The following is a 19,616-nucleotide window of genomic DNA, read 5'->3' on the forward strand; positions in this document are numbered from 1 at the left end:
ATTTCACTGTCTTTGTTGCTATCACAGATTTGAGGAAGTCTCGTTTTAAATAAATTTATTCTTTACTTCAAACCTGCACAGGATTCATACTAGGGATACTAAAATTCTGCATTAAAAGACCAAGATAAGCACATTCCCTTCTGGCATTTTCTTAAACCTTTCATTTGTTGAAGCAAGATAGCATCTGTAGAATTTCTGTTCTTTCAGACTTAGGGAGCAAAAGCTGTGCCTGCAAATCTCAGGAGTTTACCAGACTATGCACACTCTTGTTTGGCCTAGCATTTCTTTCTGCATGTTCTGCAGAGCTGTATGTCAACATGCTTTCTTTGAAAACATCTCAATGTATCACCACTTCCTGCATAGCTAAGAATTTAATGAGTACCACAACATAATTACTGTCAGTTGCCACCCATTTGTGCTTCCCATTGAAGTACTGATCTAAAAAATGTCATGTGGCAAGCATGGAGTCAAACAGAACAAAGGGAGAGAACAGATGCACTTGTGGCTGCTTCTGCTGCCAGTGATTCCCTGTCATAAAAATTCCTCTAAGAAACCCACTCAAACTATTGGGTGGTGATTCATCAATGCCATCACAAGGAAGAAGGTTACTGATGGTCTTGCTGGCCTCATGTACTTGCCCTTGCTCCTGAGAACAGATCTTCAAGGAGAGAAATTAAGCAAATTTTCATCTGTCATGAGACTGGAAGCAGTCGCTCTGTAGGGTGGCTTACCTACTAAATCTTCCCCTAAATGAATTAATTTGATTCTGTTAGTAACTATAAAGACCATGGAGCTGTACTTGAACCCATGAGCAGTGCACAATGCATATCTTCCTTACCATTTTGAGAAGAAATATCGCCAGTTTTGTATCAGAAAGAGCTAGCTGGATAGAAACTTTAGAAAAAAATCACCTTTTTTCAGGCCATATTCAGTATCATTTTGATGCTGTATCTTCAGCACTGCAAAGAGGGATGTAGTCTCAAAAAATCTTTGAAAAGTCTTTCTATAAATCAGTTTTCTTTAGAAAATTCTTTAGAAACCACAACTTTAAAACAAGATATTCCAAAGTAGCATATTGGAAAGTACAAAGATAACAGTTTATTCTCCAAGCCATATGGAAGGTTTTTCAATCCATATATGCAACTGAGGATGGGAAGTCATGTAGATAACTCCAACAGGCTAAGCAAAGCAAACTAAATCCTTTGCGCTTAAATTCTATTCAAGAATACTTGATGCTAGCTCACCAATTTGAGGTGTGAAGGTGGACTGCATGCTGGCATGGGTAATAAATGGAATAATGCATTTTATGAGTGATGAGATTTATAATGTAATAGCTAACTTCAGAAGGATTACCAGCTTTACCTGAGGGGATACTTGTCCCAGATATTGAACCAAGTCAGCACTGAACACTGATGACTCCATTATTTTTGTCACTATTTATGTTACTGAAAGAAGCCTTTGTTAAAACAGATCTATATTTACAAAAGAGAGATTGGTTTTAACTAGAAAGGTGCTTACATTCTTGCACTCTATCTTAAGTTTATCCTAGTGTGTGAGAAGGTAACCAATCTGTGGGCTTAGTTATGCACTCTCAAAGGGTGGAACCCACCTTTAGTATATTGGTTTGGTTTTGTTTAAATAGCATATTGCCCTAGTACCAAAAAAAAAGAAAAAAAAAAAAAAAAAAAAAAAAGGTTGCTTGCTGCATTCCCTTTATATTGCCTACAGTTAAATCACTAAAAACTAAAATTTTAATTTTAACAGTTAATTCACTAAAACCATTCTTTTTCCCTCTGTAGTTTTCAGTCTGAAAATTCAACATTGTATAAGCTGAACAAATAAGGGAACAGTTTCACTCCTCCTTTTTTCACCTTCCTTCCCACCAAGGGACTGCCAAGGAATATTTATCCTCCAGAATCCAAGTTTTAGCTATCAACCATAATAGATTTCAACCTTATCTCCAGTTTTGGCCTCATATGGGATACCTTTTATGCTAGTGGTTTCCAGCAAGTAACTCTGCACTTGTGAAGAAAATGTTCAGGATATGTATAAGACCAAATTTCAATTATATATATATGTATTTTCAGATTTAGGCAAATATTTAATTTCATGTAAAACAAAATTGCAAGTTGAGCAAATAGTAGAAGGAAAAAGGTTATGAAAGCACAAAGAAAAGCTCCCAGATGTTCACTTAATAATATTTATTTATTTTTTTTCTTTTTGTATTATATCTACATCCCAAGTATAACTTTAAATAGGTAAGAAATAGCTTCCTTTTAACTAACAAACTAAAAAGCCAAACTGCACAGCTATTGTTAGACACATGCAGTATTCCAGAGAGATGTGTATATGTGTGCACAGCTGCACAGGCACATAGACCATATGCCCATGTGTAAACAGTAGATATCTGTACATGTGTGTATGCGCATGTGAATATTTTATAAGCACATTGGAAGGTATGGAGAAAAAAAAGAATATAAATGAGAATTTTTCCTAGCTCTCTTTGTATTGGCTGAAAAGCTCTGTGGTTTGGATTAGATGTGAAATAAAACAGCTTGGTTCTCATCTTAGAAACAAGTGGATTAACACTGAGTCTTAACTTAAGTAGGTCCAGAGTAGCTTTTTCCAAATTGCAGTCTGCCTGCAAGACAGATTGCTACTAAACATGCCAAGCTGACCTCATTCTGTACTATGCTGTTTAAACTTAAATATTCTGATTTTATCCTTATCTAGGTGAAGAATTATATCCTTCCAGGATACCAGCTTTGTGTGATTCAAGCTGATTGGATATTTTTCACTATTCATCTTCAAATAGTTGAAAAGTCCACCCAGAATTTTCTCCTGCCCTTCTTTCCATTCATTTTCCTTTCAATTTTGTACCACAAGTCATTTCTGCTTCTTGTTTGTAGTTTTAGAAATGTGATGCTTCTTGAAGGAACATTGTTTGCCAATCTATATTCTTTGCTATACACATTTCTGCATTCTCAATATATGGCTATTCTTTGTCATCCGTGTAGATCTTTAGTAAAGCTCTTTAATTCACTGCTTGGAGACCTCCTTCACTAGTGAGAGAAGATCTAATGTAGGGCAGGAACTGTGTGCTTATTTAAGCAGTGTGCTACAATAGGAGACAGCTCTCAATCTGGGGACCACAGGATATGGACAGCCAACAAGCACATACAGAATGTCTGTGCAAAGCATGAGGTGACTGAATCAAGGAGTAAAGGCTTCAGCCATACAAGCCACCTGAGAAGTTAGAGAGGTTGAATGATTGATTTGTTTCCAAAATATCCATGTTACTGTTTTATTTGTATTGCAGAATTGTAGAGATGGTCCCAGTGAGAGTTCCAGTCTTACTTGGAAGTAGGACTTCCAAGCAAGCACAGATATAAGAAAATCATAATACTTACTGGTGACAGCCCTTTAATGTAAATCCTGCCCTCAATTGCCTGGATTTTAATGGCAATGCCCTGCTACAAGAAAATATGGAAAACTTTTGGACTAAACAAAAAATGCTTTTCCTCCCCATATCTTCTGTGCATCCTACTCAAGATAGTCCAGAAAGTGCCTATAGATCTCAATACCCTCCTGGTGTGGGCAGATCCTACCCATGACAAAGACATTGTTGGGGAGGTGCAGAGCAGCCCCAGCTTCTGCCAGTGCTGAGAAACTCTCAGAGAGGGCTGGAAACACGTCAAGAAATAGGGGACACGGGATGGCACCTTAACAACCACTTCAGTTGGCTGGGGTTTGAACAGTCACTTCAGCCACCACAAATCGTATTTGCTCCAGCAGAGCACTGAATTAAGTTCTGAAAAGGTACACCTACATATCAGAGTACTGAAATAAATCTTCTGTCAGAAGACTGATTTATTATGAGCTTGAAATATAAGAGACTTTCTTCTAAACTGATGTTTATCTGAATTAAATTAGCAACTTCTGTCAAACGTGAATGACTATCAGATTATGAACCTTTAATTTTATGCTTTAAAAATCTACAAATGTAACTAAATGTAATCCTTCAAGGAATATTTGAACATTGATTTTAAATAAGAATATAATAACATATGTAAGATAATTATTTTTGAAAATGTTCGTTTCCATTCTTCAAGTACTTACAATTTTATTGGACTGAAAATAAGTATAACCATATCTTACAAACATAACTAGGACAAATAAAGGAGAGTAAATTTCATTAAACCTCTTCTAATACAGGCTAAAACAAAACATATTCATAGGAGCTCTGGCAAAACATGCTACTCACTTGTAACAGGACAAAATGAAAGTTTGTATTCTAGCTCTGTCTCAAGAGGTGACCTGTTTAAGTCAATAACCCTGAAGTAAGAGTTGTGGTGTCTACGTAAGATCACAGAAATGTAAGTCCCTTCCCTTCCCTTCCCTTCCCTTCCCTTCCCTTCCCTTCCCTTCCCTTCCCTTCCCTTCCCTTCCCTTCCCTTCCCTTCCCTTCCCTTCCCTTCCCTTCCCTTCCCTTCCCTTCCCTTCCCTTCCCTTCCCTTCCCTTCCCTTCCCTTCCCTTCCCTTCCCTTCCCTTCCCTTCCCTTCCCTTCCCTTCCCTTCCCTTCCCTTCCCTTCCGTAGGATTTGTTTCAGTATCATTTAGAGCAAATTGTTAATGCTCTTCTACCTAGCTAGGACCTCGTTAAGCTACACGTGGTTTTGTTATGGTTAATACTTAATATTAATAGTGATACATACTAACATGCATGCTTCAGTCCCTCTAAGCATTTTGGTGATGCTGAGCACCGCCAGTACCTTCACCTCTGAACACAGCCTTAGAGCCTGCAATTTCTTCTTTCACTGTACCTCTAAATGCATCACAGCCAGAGTAGTACCAGCTGCATAACTAGGTCAGATGCTTTCAGGAAGTTGTCTCTAATGTTACTTCATTATTTACAAAGTTTATGGTGAATGGTTTAAAACAATGTCTAGTCCTTTGACCTGTAGCTGCAGTCACTCTTGACAACAGACAGAATACTTCTTTTGTGAAATAAGGATTTATTTATATATATTTTTTATTCCTCCAATGCACACCCTCTGACACAGGAAAGAACCACTGGATAACTAAAATATGCAAACAAGAACACCTGTATACCAGATAAGCAGAATTCTGGGTGTGCAGCTGCTGGTTTGTTTCCAAAGCAAACTGGCAGGTTGATTGAGCTAGGGTGAATTAGGAGGACAATCTGTTACAGAAAGTGGACACTGCATAATTAAGAAACATTTTTTCCCCACACTATCTCTTCTCATACATTTATTTCTGCATTTCAGTTTCATTCTGTATGGCTGCTTTGAATGAGAAATGTTCAGTCCACCTGGTGCTGTCAGTTGCGAGTAATGTCTGTTTACTATGTGCATTAAATTAGGCAATTAACTGTTTGAATGTATTTGTGCAGATAGCCAAGTCAAATTTTATTAGAATACCTGGCTAGCTCTAAAAGGGCTTGATTTATTTGAATTAAGGTTGTTCTGATTCTGTGTAACCATCATCCTGCATCTGCTGATATGCAAGTCTCTTGGAAAAAAAAAAAAATGTTGTGGATTGAAGAGCTATTAGAGGAATGTTTATGGGAAATCATAAAGCAAAGCTCGTAGAAACCCCCTTAAGTGCTTGTCTCTAATGTTTCTGGCTCCACTCGTTATAGATTCAGAATTGCTCAAATTAAACTACAGGCAGCCAGAACAAACTGAAACCTCATGTAACTTAAATCTGCAAGCATTTAAGAACAGGTAATAAGGCTAAAGTTAGGTTAGTCTTGTGTTAATCACTTCTAGCTTAAAAGTTGCTTGTTAGACTTAGTCTGTGTCAGAGCTAGAGAGACACATGATGTGGAGGAGGAAGAAATCGAATGCAACACTATTCTGAAGAAACAGTCTGGGCCAGATCTGCTGCTGTCACAAGTGGCAGCTTTCCATTAGTGTCATCTCCCCTAGAAAGCGGGGGGAAAAAAGAGTCTGTTTCAAGACACTTGACAAGATTGGGTAAAATCTGTAATGTCACAAAGTTCATTGGCTTTATATTACAGTAATCAAAGCTATTATATTTATACCTCCCAAATAACTTAAATTATATTCCTCTTAAAACTTTAAAGCACCTGGCAGAGGAAGATTTAAACACAGAACAGTATTTCTAATTCTTCCCTAGAAGCTGAAAAGATAGCTCTCTAATACTTAAACATTTTAGAAATTAACCAGTAGTATAACTTTAATGATGTGGTTAATTTTTAAATAGAACAGATGTGTTCTGACATTTACTGGAACCATTGTACTTTTGCAGAGCATTTCATTATTAACAGCAATTTGCTTATGATTTTTGCATACATATGCCAACATTTTTGTGTTTCTAAAAAAAGAAAATCACACCTGAATTCCAGCACATTCCTCTTTTTTTTTTTTTTTTCTACTTTGGGTTTTATGATTTTTAGTTAAACACTTCCAGGAGCTCTTTAAATGTTTCAGTGTTTTAAATGAAATTCACACCCCTCCCCTCTCAGGGAGAGGGGGGAGGAGAAAAAAGGGAAAAAAAAAAAAAAAAACAAAAAACAAAACAAAACATGGAGAAGCAGGAAGAAGGTGGTCTTGTCAGAATCAGACCCTTGTGAACAAGCCGGTTCCTCATTTGATTTCACAACCAATTATGTAGTCAGCATTGTTATGGCTGAATTTCAGCCTTGCTTAGAGCTGTAAGCAATACTGAATCTTTTCAGCTCAGGGCTGGACACTGAACCCACCAAAAGATTCTGCTGAAGCAGCAGCTCCAAACTCTCCAAACACAATGTAGACTCAGAAGCCAGCATTCAGAAATACCTGATACCTGTTCCTGGTATTCAGCTATTTGGAGGTCATCCTTTCCTCTGACCTCAGGAAGGAAAAAAAAAAAAAAAAAAAAAAAAAGGCAGGACTACTGCAAAAAATATAGTTAACCATTAGAGAATCTAAGGAAAACAATAATCTGTATTCAACAATCAGTGGTTCAATGACCAGTGGCTGAACAACCAATGAGACCAGTCAGTGGCAGTGCTATCTACTACATTGATATCGGCACTGACTTGTTCCCGAACTCTTCAAAGATTCTAAGTCCTCCCTTGACAACTTTTCTTGATGCCTCTTTACAGGACATAACTGTCTTTTACAGCTAAGGTTTTCTTCTTTTTCTTGTAGATCAAATCAATTGCTTCCTGACTTCCTCCTTGTGAATATCGAAAATAATTTGAGTTATTTCAGGACTGTTATATTTTCCCTCTAAATATACTGTTTCCTAGACGAAACAAAAGCAATCTTTCAGCCTTTTTGTGTGTCATGTTCTCTACACATTTTATCATTTTTATTGCTGTTCTCTGGACTATCTCCAGTTTGCCTAGGGTAATGCTGAAAACTGAACACAGTTCTCTAGTTGAGATCTTACCACTCCTATCAATATGTCCTAGCAAAAGATTATTTTTTTTCCAAAAAACATTACATTGTTGGTTCCTAGTGGATCTAACATTCACCCAGATTTATTTATTTATTTATTTATTGTGCAGCAGTGTCTGCTTCTATTCTACTCCTTTTGTGTTTGTGCATTAAACTGTCTTTCATAAGATGCATTTGGGTGCATTTGTGATTATCAAATTCCACCTTATTGATTTCACTTGTCCAGAGTGCATGTGACATAGGGATATCCACAAATCTAGCCACTGTAAATGGAAATACATAATAGAGAGGGGTTCAGGACAGGGGTTCAGGACATGTTCCATACCTGTGGAATCTCAGCTGAATTTCCTTTCAGTTTGACAATAAAGTAATGAATCCTATTCTCAAAATAGAATTTTAGTTCTAAGATCAAACATTTTGCTAACTTGCCCTTGAAAATTAAAAATAAGGAACTTACTAATGTGGGTTTTGTATTAAAAATGAAGGATTGATACCTCATCATTTTTTTTATACATAATTGTGTAAAGATTTTATATTCTGTAAGTTAAAATTCCTTGGCTTTTTTCTGTGTTGCTTCCCCAGATAAAACTGTGAATATTTGAGCAGATTTTAAAACTTCAAATACCACATATACCACATATAACACCATGCCTACAGGATTTTAGGATTAATAAAAGTAGGTGTGATTGTTAATGCAGGACAAATGCAGTTTCTTGGTTTAGAAAACTTGATAGACGGTAATCTGAGCTGGTTATTTTCACTGCTGTGTCAAACATACTGAGCTCTTAGTCCTCATAGCCCATGAGATTAGTATTGGGATATAGATCTTTCCCCTTTTAGGTTGGACAATTCAGATCTCACCCAAATATGTAATGACAAATGCTTACTGTGCTAAAGCTGCAAAAGAAATTAGTTTACTTCTTGTGAACTTGGACATTCCAGAATTAACTTTAAAAGTAACTTCCCACACAGTGGAAAGCTTAGGCATTCTCCTGCAGCTGAATGGTGTTATTGGTTAGAGCCAACTATTCCTTCTTCCTCTGTCCTTCATTCTTGACATTTTTATTTGATTCTTCTATGTGGAGCATACTAGTCCTAGTGCTGAGGAATTGGTATTTGTATCTTCACTTTCTCAATCAAGAAAATATGGCAAATAAAAGGACTGGTTTGTGAAATATCCTGATTCAGAAACTGATTCTGGTTTATGTCAACAAACCACATGTAGATTATTTGGTGTCCTAAAAGCAAAACTTGTGATAGAACACCAAAGAAGAAGGTCAACATTATCGCTAGAGCCTATACAGTTTGAATGTATTCTAAAGTAAAAAGACTGTAAGTCCAAACCAAATTTTCAGAGTGATTGGTGAATTAGTATGCTCTCTGTAATGAGGTCAGAAATTCCAGAAGACATTTAAGTATATCATAATATTTGTCTGCATAGTTTGATCTTGTCAGAACATGACAGATACTCTCAAAATGGCTGTTGTCAGTTCTTGTTATCATTGAAAAAGCACTGCTTTTTAAAAAATGACTGTGTTTACCCGAAGTTTCTATCCAGCAGTACAAGAGGGAGATTTGAAGATGCTTTTTTTTAGCTAGGAGACTGACTGCTCTGAGAGTTTGTAAACTATGGCAAGGAACCTGAAATACACATCAGTGATACACATCTCCCAAGACTAAAACCAGTTGTTATTACTTTTACTGCTTTTTTCAGCGTACCTATGATTCTTTCCTCCTTGAATACTCCTTTCTAAAACTTACAGACTTTCAACCTAGGTTTGAAGTTAATTTTTTATTTTTATTATTATTATATATATATATATTTACTAGCTTTTGAAACTGATTATGGTTTGAACAGTGCTTACTCCTTGTCTTCCTGTTTATCTCTGCTTCATTTCCACTGTGCAGTCTTGAAATGTTGAATCTGTGGCAGTCATTTTAATGGCCAGATAGATGTCAGAAACACAGTTTAGCTTTTTACCAGCATGAAACCAAATGAAATGCTCAACTGTAATGAAAAAGCCATATTATTCAAACACAATCTCTTGCAATGACAGCAACAGGATAAAGAAAGCTATCTGGGATTTCCATTTGGAGTAGTATAAGAGGATTGTAAAAATTAATGACACTGATTTAATAGGTTATAGCAAAGGCTTACTGCAACTTTGTGAAAAACTCCCTTACTATTAAACATACTGCTGTTTTCTCCTCCAGTAAGGGCAAGTTGCTAGAGCAGTTAAGGTATCATGTTACAAGAGCAGTGAAGTCAGCTTAAATGAACTAAAGATGAGTCAGCCAGATGATGTTTCAGGCTGTAGCATTGTTATGTTGCTTGTTCTGTGGTGGGTTTGCCCCATCTAACAGCCAAGTACCCACACAACCGCTCACACTTTCTTACTCTTCCTTCTCAGTGGGATAGGGAAGAAAGAATGACAGCAGGAAAACTCTTAAGTAAAAATAAAGACTGGCAAATCACTTATGAAGTACTTCCACAAGACAAAACACACTGGGGAAATCTAGATTACTTTGTTGACAGCTATCATAAATAAATACTGATTTGGGTATTGGGAAACAAAGACAAACACTGAAGCACCTTTCCTCCCACTTTCACAGGCTCAACTTCACTACAAAATCCTTTTCTCCTTCCTTTCTACTTAAACTTTACTACTTTGTTCCAAGCATCTCATTGCTATCACAATTGGTTTCTCTTGGACCCTCCAGTGAGGCTATAAACAGAACAGGAGGTTTGGGTCAGCCTGTAGTGATTTTTCTCTGCTACTCCTCATTTCTTATTCTTTTCCTACATGGTGGTGTGGCTCCTCAAAAGGCTGTAGTCCCTTCCGGGAATGTCTGCTCCAGCATGGTCTCATCCTCACAGGGAAGCACCTGCTCTGGTATGGCTCCTTCATGGGCCACAGGGTGTGCCAGCTCACACCTGGAGCACCTCCTACTCCCCTGCGTTGTTATTATTCCCTTGTTCCCTCTGTTGTTCCTTCTGTTCCCACCTTCTGTCTCTGTCCAGGGTCTTTTGTCCTCCTTTCCCCAGGCTGCCTTCAAGATCTTAGCTGCAGGCATGGGGCAGCCCTGGCATCGCCTCACACAGCGGCCCTGTAGCACTCCACTGCCAGCACCTGGGCACCTGATCCCAGTACAGCCCCACGGTGAGAAGCTGCTTCAGAATTTGATACTCCTCATCCTTACCAGTCTGACATGTTGGTAAGTTTCTAGTACCATCTCTGATCTTATTCTTAGTCTTCCACTGCTAATATATTGAAGACAGTTCATGCCTTTTCATGCCTGTGGTGAGGAAACAAATTGTATGATGAGATATTAATTGGTGAAAAGTCATGGGTATAAATGTTTGCCTTTCATTTTGATTCACAGGGAACATTTCAAACATAGTACTTGTGACATATTTTGAGGGCAAAGCTCAGGTGTCTGTAGTGCTGTAGTTGACACTTAAAACGCCAGATCCCTGAGACATTCTCTTGCACTGCAAAGTAGTCATTAGTGCCTGCTATGACATCCCTATTGCAGCAAGCAGAAGGGATTCAGGCTGTTTGTCTCAGTATGTAAGAATTAGGATTCTTCCTATTTTCAGGGCAGTTTTCTTCATCTTGCCTGTTCAGGTTTCTCTTCAAAATCTTCTTTGTTTAACTGCCACTTTATTGGATTCAGAATTTTATCAAGGAGAAGAATTTGGTATAGCATTTGGGTTAGAAACCTTTCAAATTTGTATCTTTTTTTTTTTTTTTTTTTTTTTTTCTTTCTTATGAAAGAGAGGTAAGGGAAGTACAGCATCTAAATCCTTGTGATTTTGTGGAAATTGGATCAGAAATTACAGCCACCTGCTTCTGGCCAGAGCAAACTTCTCCTTCCTACATTGTGGGTTTTTGTTTGGTTAGTTGGTTGGTTTGGATGTTGCCATCAGAAACCATGGTATGTTTTTGGAGAATTCTTTCTTTTATGTATTTGTGGTCATTTATTATTTCTGTGTAAGGTGTTTTTCTCACACAAGAGTAAAATCACTCCAATTTGTTACCTTTTCAGTGAAGGTCTTGCTGCATTCTGGGTTAGTGTGCGGGAGTTTGCATCTCCATCCTTGGCTCTCAGCAAAAGACAACTTACTCTCTGCCAAATTACTCTTGTGTTTCCTGCTCTCCTCTTACATGGTTGCATTTCAGGGTTGATAATACATGGTTTGTGCACCACTTTGAGAGGCTTAGAAGCAGGATTGAATCAGCCTGCAGCTGAACACTAACATCAAGACTAGTATGACATGTTAAGAAATCCCTCATAAAAGGCAGTGAGCCATAACAACAGTTAGAAATATTTAGCTCCTCAATTAGAAATTATTTTGTTTTTCTTTAGTTTTACTTTTCACCCCTTGACTTGAGCCTTTTATTTGTTTGAATTTTCAGAAAAGTTGAGGACTTTTCTCTGTAGTATAGGAAAACATTTGAAGTTAAATTTTCTCACTGAATAGCTTCATTGACTTGCAGAGCAAAGTCAGCAAAGATTTGACCCTTTCTTTTAGAAACCTTTTTTGTTCACTGTTAGGGACATGGGTATTTGCCATGCCTTCAATGACATCATCAGGAACACTTCCCTATCTTGCATATGAAGTCATCATTGAGTCTAAAGTGTCTAAAAGGTAACTGGATACCCAAGCACAACTTATTAAGGCATTCCACCAGGAATCTGTGGCCAATTTTTCTAGGAAAGCCAGTAACCTACCAGCCAGCTGGCACCCAGGCTTTGTTACAGCTAGATAAAAAAGAGTGAGGGAGAAGAAGGGAGGAAAGCAAAAGGAAGAAAAAAAAAAATAATAATAATAAAATAACTTGATCATATTATTATTGTAAAATTCAAAGGGTTGTTTAGTTCTAAACAGTAGGAGGTGGACAGATTAAAGTTTTAGAACTGTAACAACATCTCTCTTTGTGCTGTCTAGTTCAGCAGTGTGAACCTTGTAACACTTGACATCCATCACAGCATTTCCTGCAGTTACCACTCTGTTACTTAGACCAAATCCTCAGTTCTGGCTGGTAGACTGTAATTTGGAGACATTAAATTACTATAATGTGGAAAGTATCTGATGATGTATTGTGCTTTAGAATAATAAAACCACTAAAATTGCAGCTTGGAGAACTAAATCAAATATATAATTATCTGTGTTTGTAGGATTTCCTCTAAGAATGTTATGTTGTTTAAGCCGTGTCTGTCTCTCTTTTGTTAATAACCCATGTTCTTAGAAAGAGGATCATGCATTTAAAGATGTTCTTGGCACTTAGCCCTGCTCCCACCTCTTTTCCTTCCTTCTTGCTGACCCATAACAAATCTTATGGCTTTGATTTCACTTCACATTCAAAAGCAGTTACAGAGGCCTTAATGAAAAAACTTAATCTGAGTGTTCCATTTTACTAGCTGCAATTCTCACACTTGGAGAATATCTTAGTGCCAAAATTCTTTACTTTTGTTTTTTCTTAGTCTTTATTTTTAGATGAGTGGTATCAGTTATTAAGAACGAGCTCAGTGATTGAATGTTCAGGAGCCAGTGACTTTAGGGAACTTGCCAACATACAGTATGCAGTTTCTTTTATTGTGTTTTCCTCCCCACCAGGAAAGTATTTTACACCTTTGGAATCACTGTAGATATATTTCAATTCTAAAGACATTTTTTCCCTCCTTTTCATCACCCTCAACTCACTGTCACAATATATTGGTTGCTTCCATAACACATACCAGATATTATTTCTTCAGTATTGCAAACAATTCTCCCCTGCTCTCCCTTAGTTTTAGGGTTGACTGCCCTGCCTGTGCTCTCTCCAGGCAAGGATCCTTTGACACCAGTAATGAATGAACCTTGGAAGCCTGAAAGCTTGTATATGCCTCAGATCATCTGCCAGCACTCTTTCCTGAATATACTAAAATTCTCTAAAATTGTCTTGGAAAGCTCAGAAGGTGACATTTAGGTACATGTATTCTGGAGCTACTTCTACTAGCTACTGTTGGGAAGGAAAAAGTGAAGAGGCTTTACTGTATGTTTCTTCCAGATCCTGATGACTACACTGAAATTCACATGAACAGTGTAGGGCTAGGATAATTTAGATTGATTCTTAGCAAAAGCTTTAGTCTTTTGCTTTCTCACATATATAAAGTGAGGAGTGATTTGAACAGGGTGAATGATCTTATATTATTCATCTCAGCTTTCATGTGGACAGGACAGAAACTGAAGCCATGTGGATAAGTTAACACAGACAATTAATGTCTGCAGTCTGCCAGACTAGCCTAACATTAATTCATCTTTGCCAGTATCTTCTTGGTGTTAAATTCTTTAGAATGTTTTCTCCCTTTCAGGAAAATGTGTGTTTCTTTTTACCATATTAAAATTGGTGATCTATAGTTAGTACAAATAAATCTAAAATAATATATTTAGTATTAAATTTAGAGAGAAAATTTTATCTCTATCAGGGTTGTGGTGAGAAAGAAAAAACATAGAAACCAAGTTGAGTCTGTATTGTACAACAACAGGATCAAATATATTATATTTCTGCTACCCTGGATTGGATCATGATGTTAATAGCTTTTCTGCTAGTTAAAAAGAGTATACCATTTCACTTAGGTAAGGGAGAGGAAGCCAGATCAATGTGCTGTGAGAGATACTATTTTGGGAAACTTGTCAGACTGAAAAAAAAATGTAGGTTGACAGGCATACCAGCAAAACAACAAAAATGACACTGTACAGTCCAGCTTTACCTAAGAGCTAAAAGAGACTGCCTTGCACATCTTATCCACCTTTTATCGGGCATATATATCCTATCATCAGATTGGTTGGATGTGTATCTATTTTGATATGATACTAAACAGAGAATTTGATTTAACTCCAGAGGACTTAGCCAAGCATGATCAGATTCCTGGAACATGATGAAATAACTCTACAACCATTTGCTGAAATGTGAAAAGACAATCTACATTTGTTTATATATTTTTGTTATCGCAGTAAGGCTCAAAACAACCAGTAGCTTAAAAGGCTAACATTCTTTATTGTCTTTTTATTGTTTAACATTTTTACATGAACTATCAAAATGACAACTATAGAAGATGGTAATAATATGGAATTTGCCCCTTGACCATAGCCAGAATGAATTTAAGGGAGAAAAAAAAAATGGAAAAACTCATTCCAGGCAATGCTTCCTACAGCTTGAGATAGAAAAACTCAAAAGCTTAACATCATAGAGCAAACTGTGGATATCATTATGCAAATTTCACTTTTGCTCAGTGACAGGCAAATATTATAGTGATGAACAGTTGTCTGTGTTCATTTTTTATAGCTTATGATTTTTTTTTTTTCCAAATACCCAGTATGAATTTTAACATAGAATCCATGACAACTCCGAACAAATGTGCATTAAATTGCATGTAGACATTTCCACTAGTATAAAATGATATTTTAAGTCTGTACTGCAGTGTTTGAGTACTACAGATTGAATCATGGGTGTGAAGGGAAAGTGTTTCACAGGACTTAAAAATATTCCTGTTGTTGCCCTTTCGCTGGTCTATCTTTCTTCCAAGGCGCTGCAGCTAGGGGGAATAGTTAGGCTGTTGTTTCCCAGTGTTTTGTTTGTTTGTTTGTTTTGTGTGTGTTTTTGAAAATTGATGCAAATATACTAGTTCAGAAATTACAGCCTTGCTATGAGATGAAGAAAAGACAGGGATACTTAATGCCTTCTTTGCCTCTATCTTTAGTAGTGAGACCCATTGTTCTCCAGGTACCCAGTCCCCTGAGCTGGAACAAGGAGCAGAATGAAGCCCTCATAATCCATGAGGAAATAATTAGTGACCTGCTACACCATGTACATGTACACAAGTCTATGGGGCCAGATGGGATCCACCCAAGAGTACTGAGGGAGCTGGCAGAAGTGCTTGCCAAGCTTCTTTCCATCATTTATCAGCAGTCCTGGCTATCAGGGGAGGTTCTAGTTGACTGTTGGCTATCAAATGTGATGGCCATCTACAAGAAGGGCTGGAAGGAGGACAGAGGGAACCACAGGCCTGTCAGTCTGATTTTGGTCCAAGAGAAGGTTATACAGAAGATTATCTTGAGTGCCATCATGCAGAACGTACAGGACAAACTGGTGATCAGGCCAACTCAGAATGGGTTTACAAAAAGCAGGTCCTGCTTGACTAAACTGATCTCTTTCTATGACAAGGTGACGTGCTTAGTGTATGAGGGAAAAGGTATGGATGTTCTCTACATAGACTTAATAGTAAAGCTCTAGACAGCATTTCCAACAGCATTCTTCTGGAGGAACTGCTCAGGAATTGGACAGATATATGCTTTGCTGGGTAAAAAACTGTCTGGGTGGCCAGGCCCAAAAGGTTGTGGTGTATGGAGTTAAATCCAGTTGGAGGCCAGCCACAAGTGGTGTCTCCTGGTGCTTAGTACTGGGCTCAGTTTTTTTTATACCAATGATCTGGACAAGGGGATCGAGTGCACCCTCAGTAAATTTTCAGACAACACCAAGTTGGGTGGGAGTGTTGTTGTGCTTGAGGGTAGGAAGGTACCAACCTGAATACCATCCAGAATACCAGGTACCATCCCTGGAGGTATTCAAAAGACGTATGGATGTGCTTAGGTGTATGTTTTAGTGGTAGCTTTGGCAGTAGTGCTTGATGAATGGTTGGACTTGATGATCTTAGAGGTCTTTTCCAACCTAGATGACTATACAATATTTTTCTACATGGAAGCATATCATTTATTCCAAGCTGGAGCCTCAGAAAGCATGAAGTGACTGCTGGAGTACAATAGAATCTTTCTAGCTCCAGTACTTAGCTTTGGATTTAATAATTAAAGAAGAAAAAAAAAAATCGGGGAGTTCATCTAAGTTCAGTATATTTAGTCAAAACCTGTCCTCCTTCTAATCCTCATCCTAGGAGCTTTTTTCTATCAAAGATCTACACATGTAGGATCTACTCCAAGATGAGGGTGCATTTTTGAAGCAGGAGGAAAGTAACTCAAATTCCCCAAGACTTGGCATCTGGTAGGACAGAGACCTCTTTTCTGTGAGAAAATTCAGGTAAAATATGATAGGCTCTTTCTCTTTTAAGTGCTTGTGTAGTTCCTGATACAAAAATATCTCAGTCATACACAAAAAAATCAATCCTATATTTTGGTTCAAACTGTTTCCAATTAGATTTTAATGCCAACTTGCAATAAGAAAAATCCTAATTATCAATATGGCAATGCTATAGTTTCTCTGTTATTGACTTTGAAAACTGTTGTCAGAATATTACAGTGGTTGACAGTTATTCACAAGCAGTTAAGCAGGCTATTGCCTAAAGCACTATAGAAGAAAATAACAATTAATTTATCCCCCTCTTCCAGCCAGTTATTATGACTTTATGTATGGACATTACACAGACACTTGGAGATTTTTCTTTGTCATTCTAGTTAGGTTCCAGGCCTAAATCATACATCATTTTTTCTCCAAACCCACATGCCATGGTATAATGTGATGTAACCTGTTCACTTGAACATGTGGTAAATAGGTATTTTTAGTATCAAACAAAAAATCAAAACATCAATTCAGCTGATGGTGTTTGAGTTTCCAGCTTGTTAAACAAAGAGTTACAGAGAGTACAAACTCTCTCTGTAACATACTAGTAGTGCAAAGAAGCTGAGGATACAGTTACTTTCAGGGGAATGAGAGGCCAGGTCCTTGACTATTCAGGAGTAGGTTATACTCCCTTGCTTGCAATAAAACTCTTGGAAATACTTATGTAGTAAAAGAACTCAGGGTGAGTATAAAAGAATCCAGCCCTAAATTTTCATCATGTGTTAATTGCATTCTTTCTCATTAAAATCCCACTCTGGTTCTAATTAAATTCATAATTGTTCTACATTTGATGCTGTAAACTGTTGTGTAGTGTTGTTGGGTGCTATTTAACAGATGTCATTCTCCCCCCAAGAGGCAGTGGTATTTCATTGCTGTGTGAATTGATCCTTCAGTGTGAAATCTGAACAGGTCCCTAGATAGCCAAGCAGGAAGGGGGACAATGTGAACTAGCAAGAATGAATAAATGAGGTAACTGAAGAGTGTCTCTCAGAATGCATGAGATGTAATTCCTTCTACTTCAATAGATATTAAAAGAGTAATCCAATTTCTCCTTCTATCACCTATCCATAGAAAGTTACAAATTCATACTGATACTTCAGCACACAGTTCTCAAGCTCAAGTCTACAGATGCAGATCATTGGTTAAACATTTGTGTGATTTTTATTATATTTTTTTTTTTTCCAGTACTGGTCTTCAGAATTAGCTGCAGCCATTTTGATTCATACATGCACACACACAGATCTGAGAAAGCTGATCTTCCTGGTGGTTTCTGGAACAGCACTTTTTCAAGTGTGTCAATTGCATTCACTTTCCCTCCACCTTTAGCAGATACACATATGGTTCTAATGCTCTTTATTCTCTTTGCTCCAGAATAGTTCTTTGTCTGGTTCTGAATTTATTCTAACAGGCTTTTCTACCACCATGCTCAGTGCTTACCTGGGCACCCCCATCCATCTCTGATTCATTACCTCCAGCAAAAATACCCAGTTTAACAAATCCCACAGAAGCCTGTTGATCTTCAGTCAAATCAGAATAACATTTTTCCTGATTTGTACAGTTGAAGGATGTGTAGAAAAAAGATGTTTGGAGACATTAATGAAAACTGAAGGAAGGACTGGATATACCTATAGCTATATATCTATATATCTAGGGCAAAAAGAATGATTCATTGACGAGGAACATCTGCTTGAGGAAAAAGGGCAGGATATGTATGTATGAGGCACAGTTAGCAGACTACAAAGGAAAGTATGTATGAAAGTCCCAATTGCCCCAAACACCTGCTTAACAGGAAAACTTTAGCATGAGGTTTGGTGTCTGTGAGTTGTTTTTGTTGGTTGGTTAGGGTTTGTAAGCTTTGGTTATAGATTTAAATGTTAAGCTTCTGTTTTTTTCTGGGACTCAACTCGGTATTTTGATGATCAGACTCAGTATTACTAAACTGAGTAGGGCTATATATAAGGTTAAGGAATGAAATATTGAAGTACAATGGTTAATATATTATAGGGCTACTGTGAGGAAAAATAGGATTAAGAAACTAAGAAGAAAAAGCAATTGGGTGTAAGTGGGTTATTTTTAGTACTCTCTGCGTAGCTATATGTCCAGTCTGAATGTGGTTTTAAATTGCTTTATGATCCTCAAAGATAGTTGTGTTATAAAATGCATGCTATTATTTACTATACAAGCTAACGTCAAAATCATCTCTTCTCTCCTATTCATATGCAAATTCTGGGGAATTTGAATAGGAGAATAAGGTTAAGAATATTCTATTCTAAACATGGAATTCTTCTTAGATATTAATCTTGTTCTCTATCCCTTGTACACATTACTCAACATCTGATATAGCAAAGAAAATCTTTGCAATGTTGCATAGAATTGACTCAAGGATTCAGATAAAATATCAGCCATAGGCTGCTTATCATGAGTGGTGGGTATTAGAGGTTACAAACAGTATTCAGAATTCTCACATATGAATTGTGAATACTGTCCTACAGTCTATAGGTGCTGTCATTATTATTTTCTCATTGCTGTGAAGTGTCTTTCTTTTTTTTTAATTAAAAAACAAACAAACAAACAAACAAAGAGAGAGAATATATGAGGACTGAAGTCTCCTTGCATTTCTTTGATTGTACCTCTACCCAGCCACTAATTCTAATGTCTGGCTCTTGAAATTTCTATTTGGCTCTTATTTGGCTACCACATTCAGACAGATATGTGACTGATATGCAGTGGAGGTTCATGTGTTCTGTTTGCTTAGGAAACAAGGCCCAAAAAAATAAATACTTGGAAAAGTTAGAAAAGCTTATTAATGATTTACAGAAACTAAAATGTTGTTGACTTGACTTTACCAAAGACCAAGGTGTATAGTGAATCATTGCCTCCTCCTTCAATACATTTGATGAGTAAATGTGAACTGCCCCATGGGCTGTTTTTGTCGGCAGCCTGGGGAGCTAGAAGTAATCACAAGTATGGTTCTGTCCTGTTTCCACATTATGTGGAGAGCAAGGCTAGTGACCTCATCTAAAGCAAAGGCTTGCCATAGTTAATGGCTGGTACAAATAGGAACGTT

The sequence above is a fragment of the Netta rufina genome (assembly GCF_964035555.1).
Source record: "Netta rufina genome assembly, chromosome: 1".
Lineage (NCBI taxonomy): Eukaryota > Metazoa > Chordata > Aves > Anseriformes > Anatidae > Netta > Netta rufina.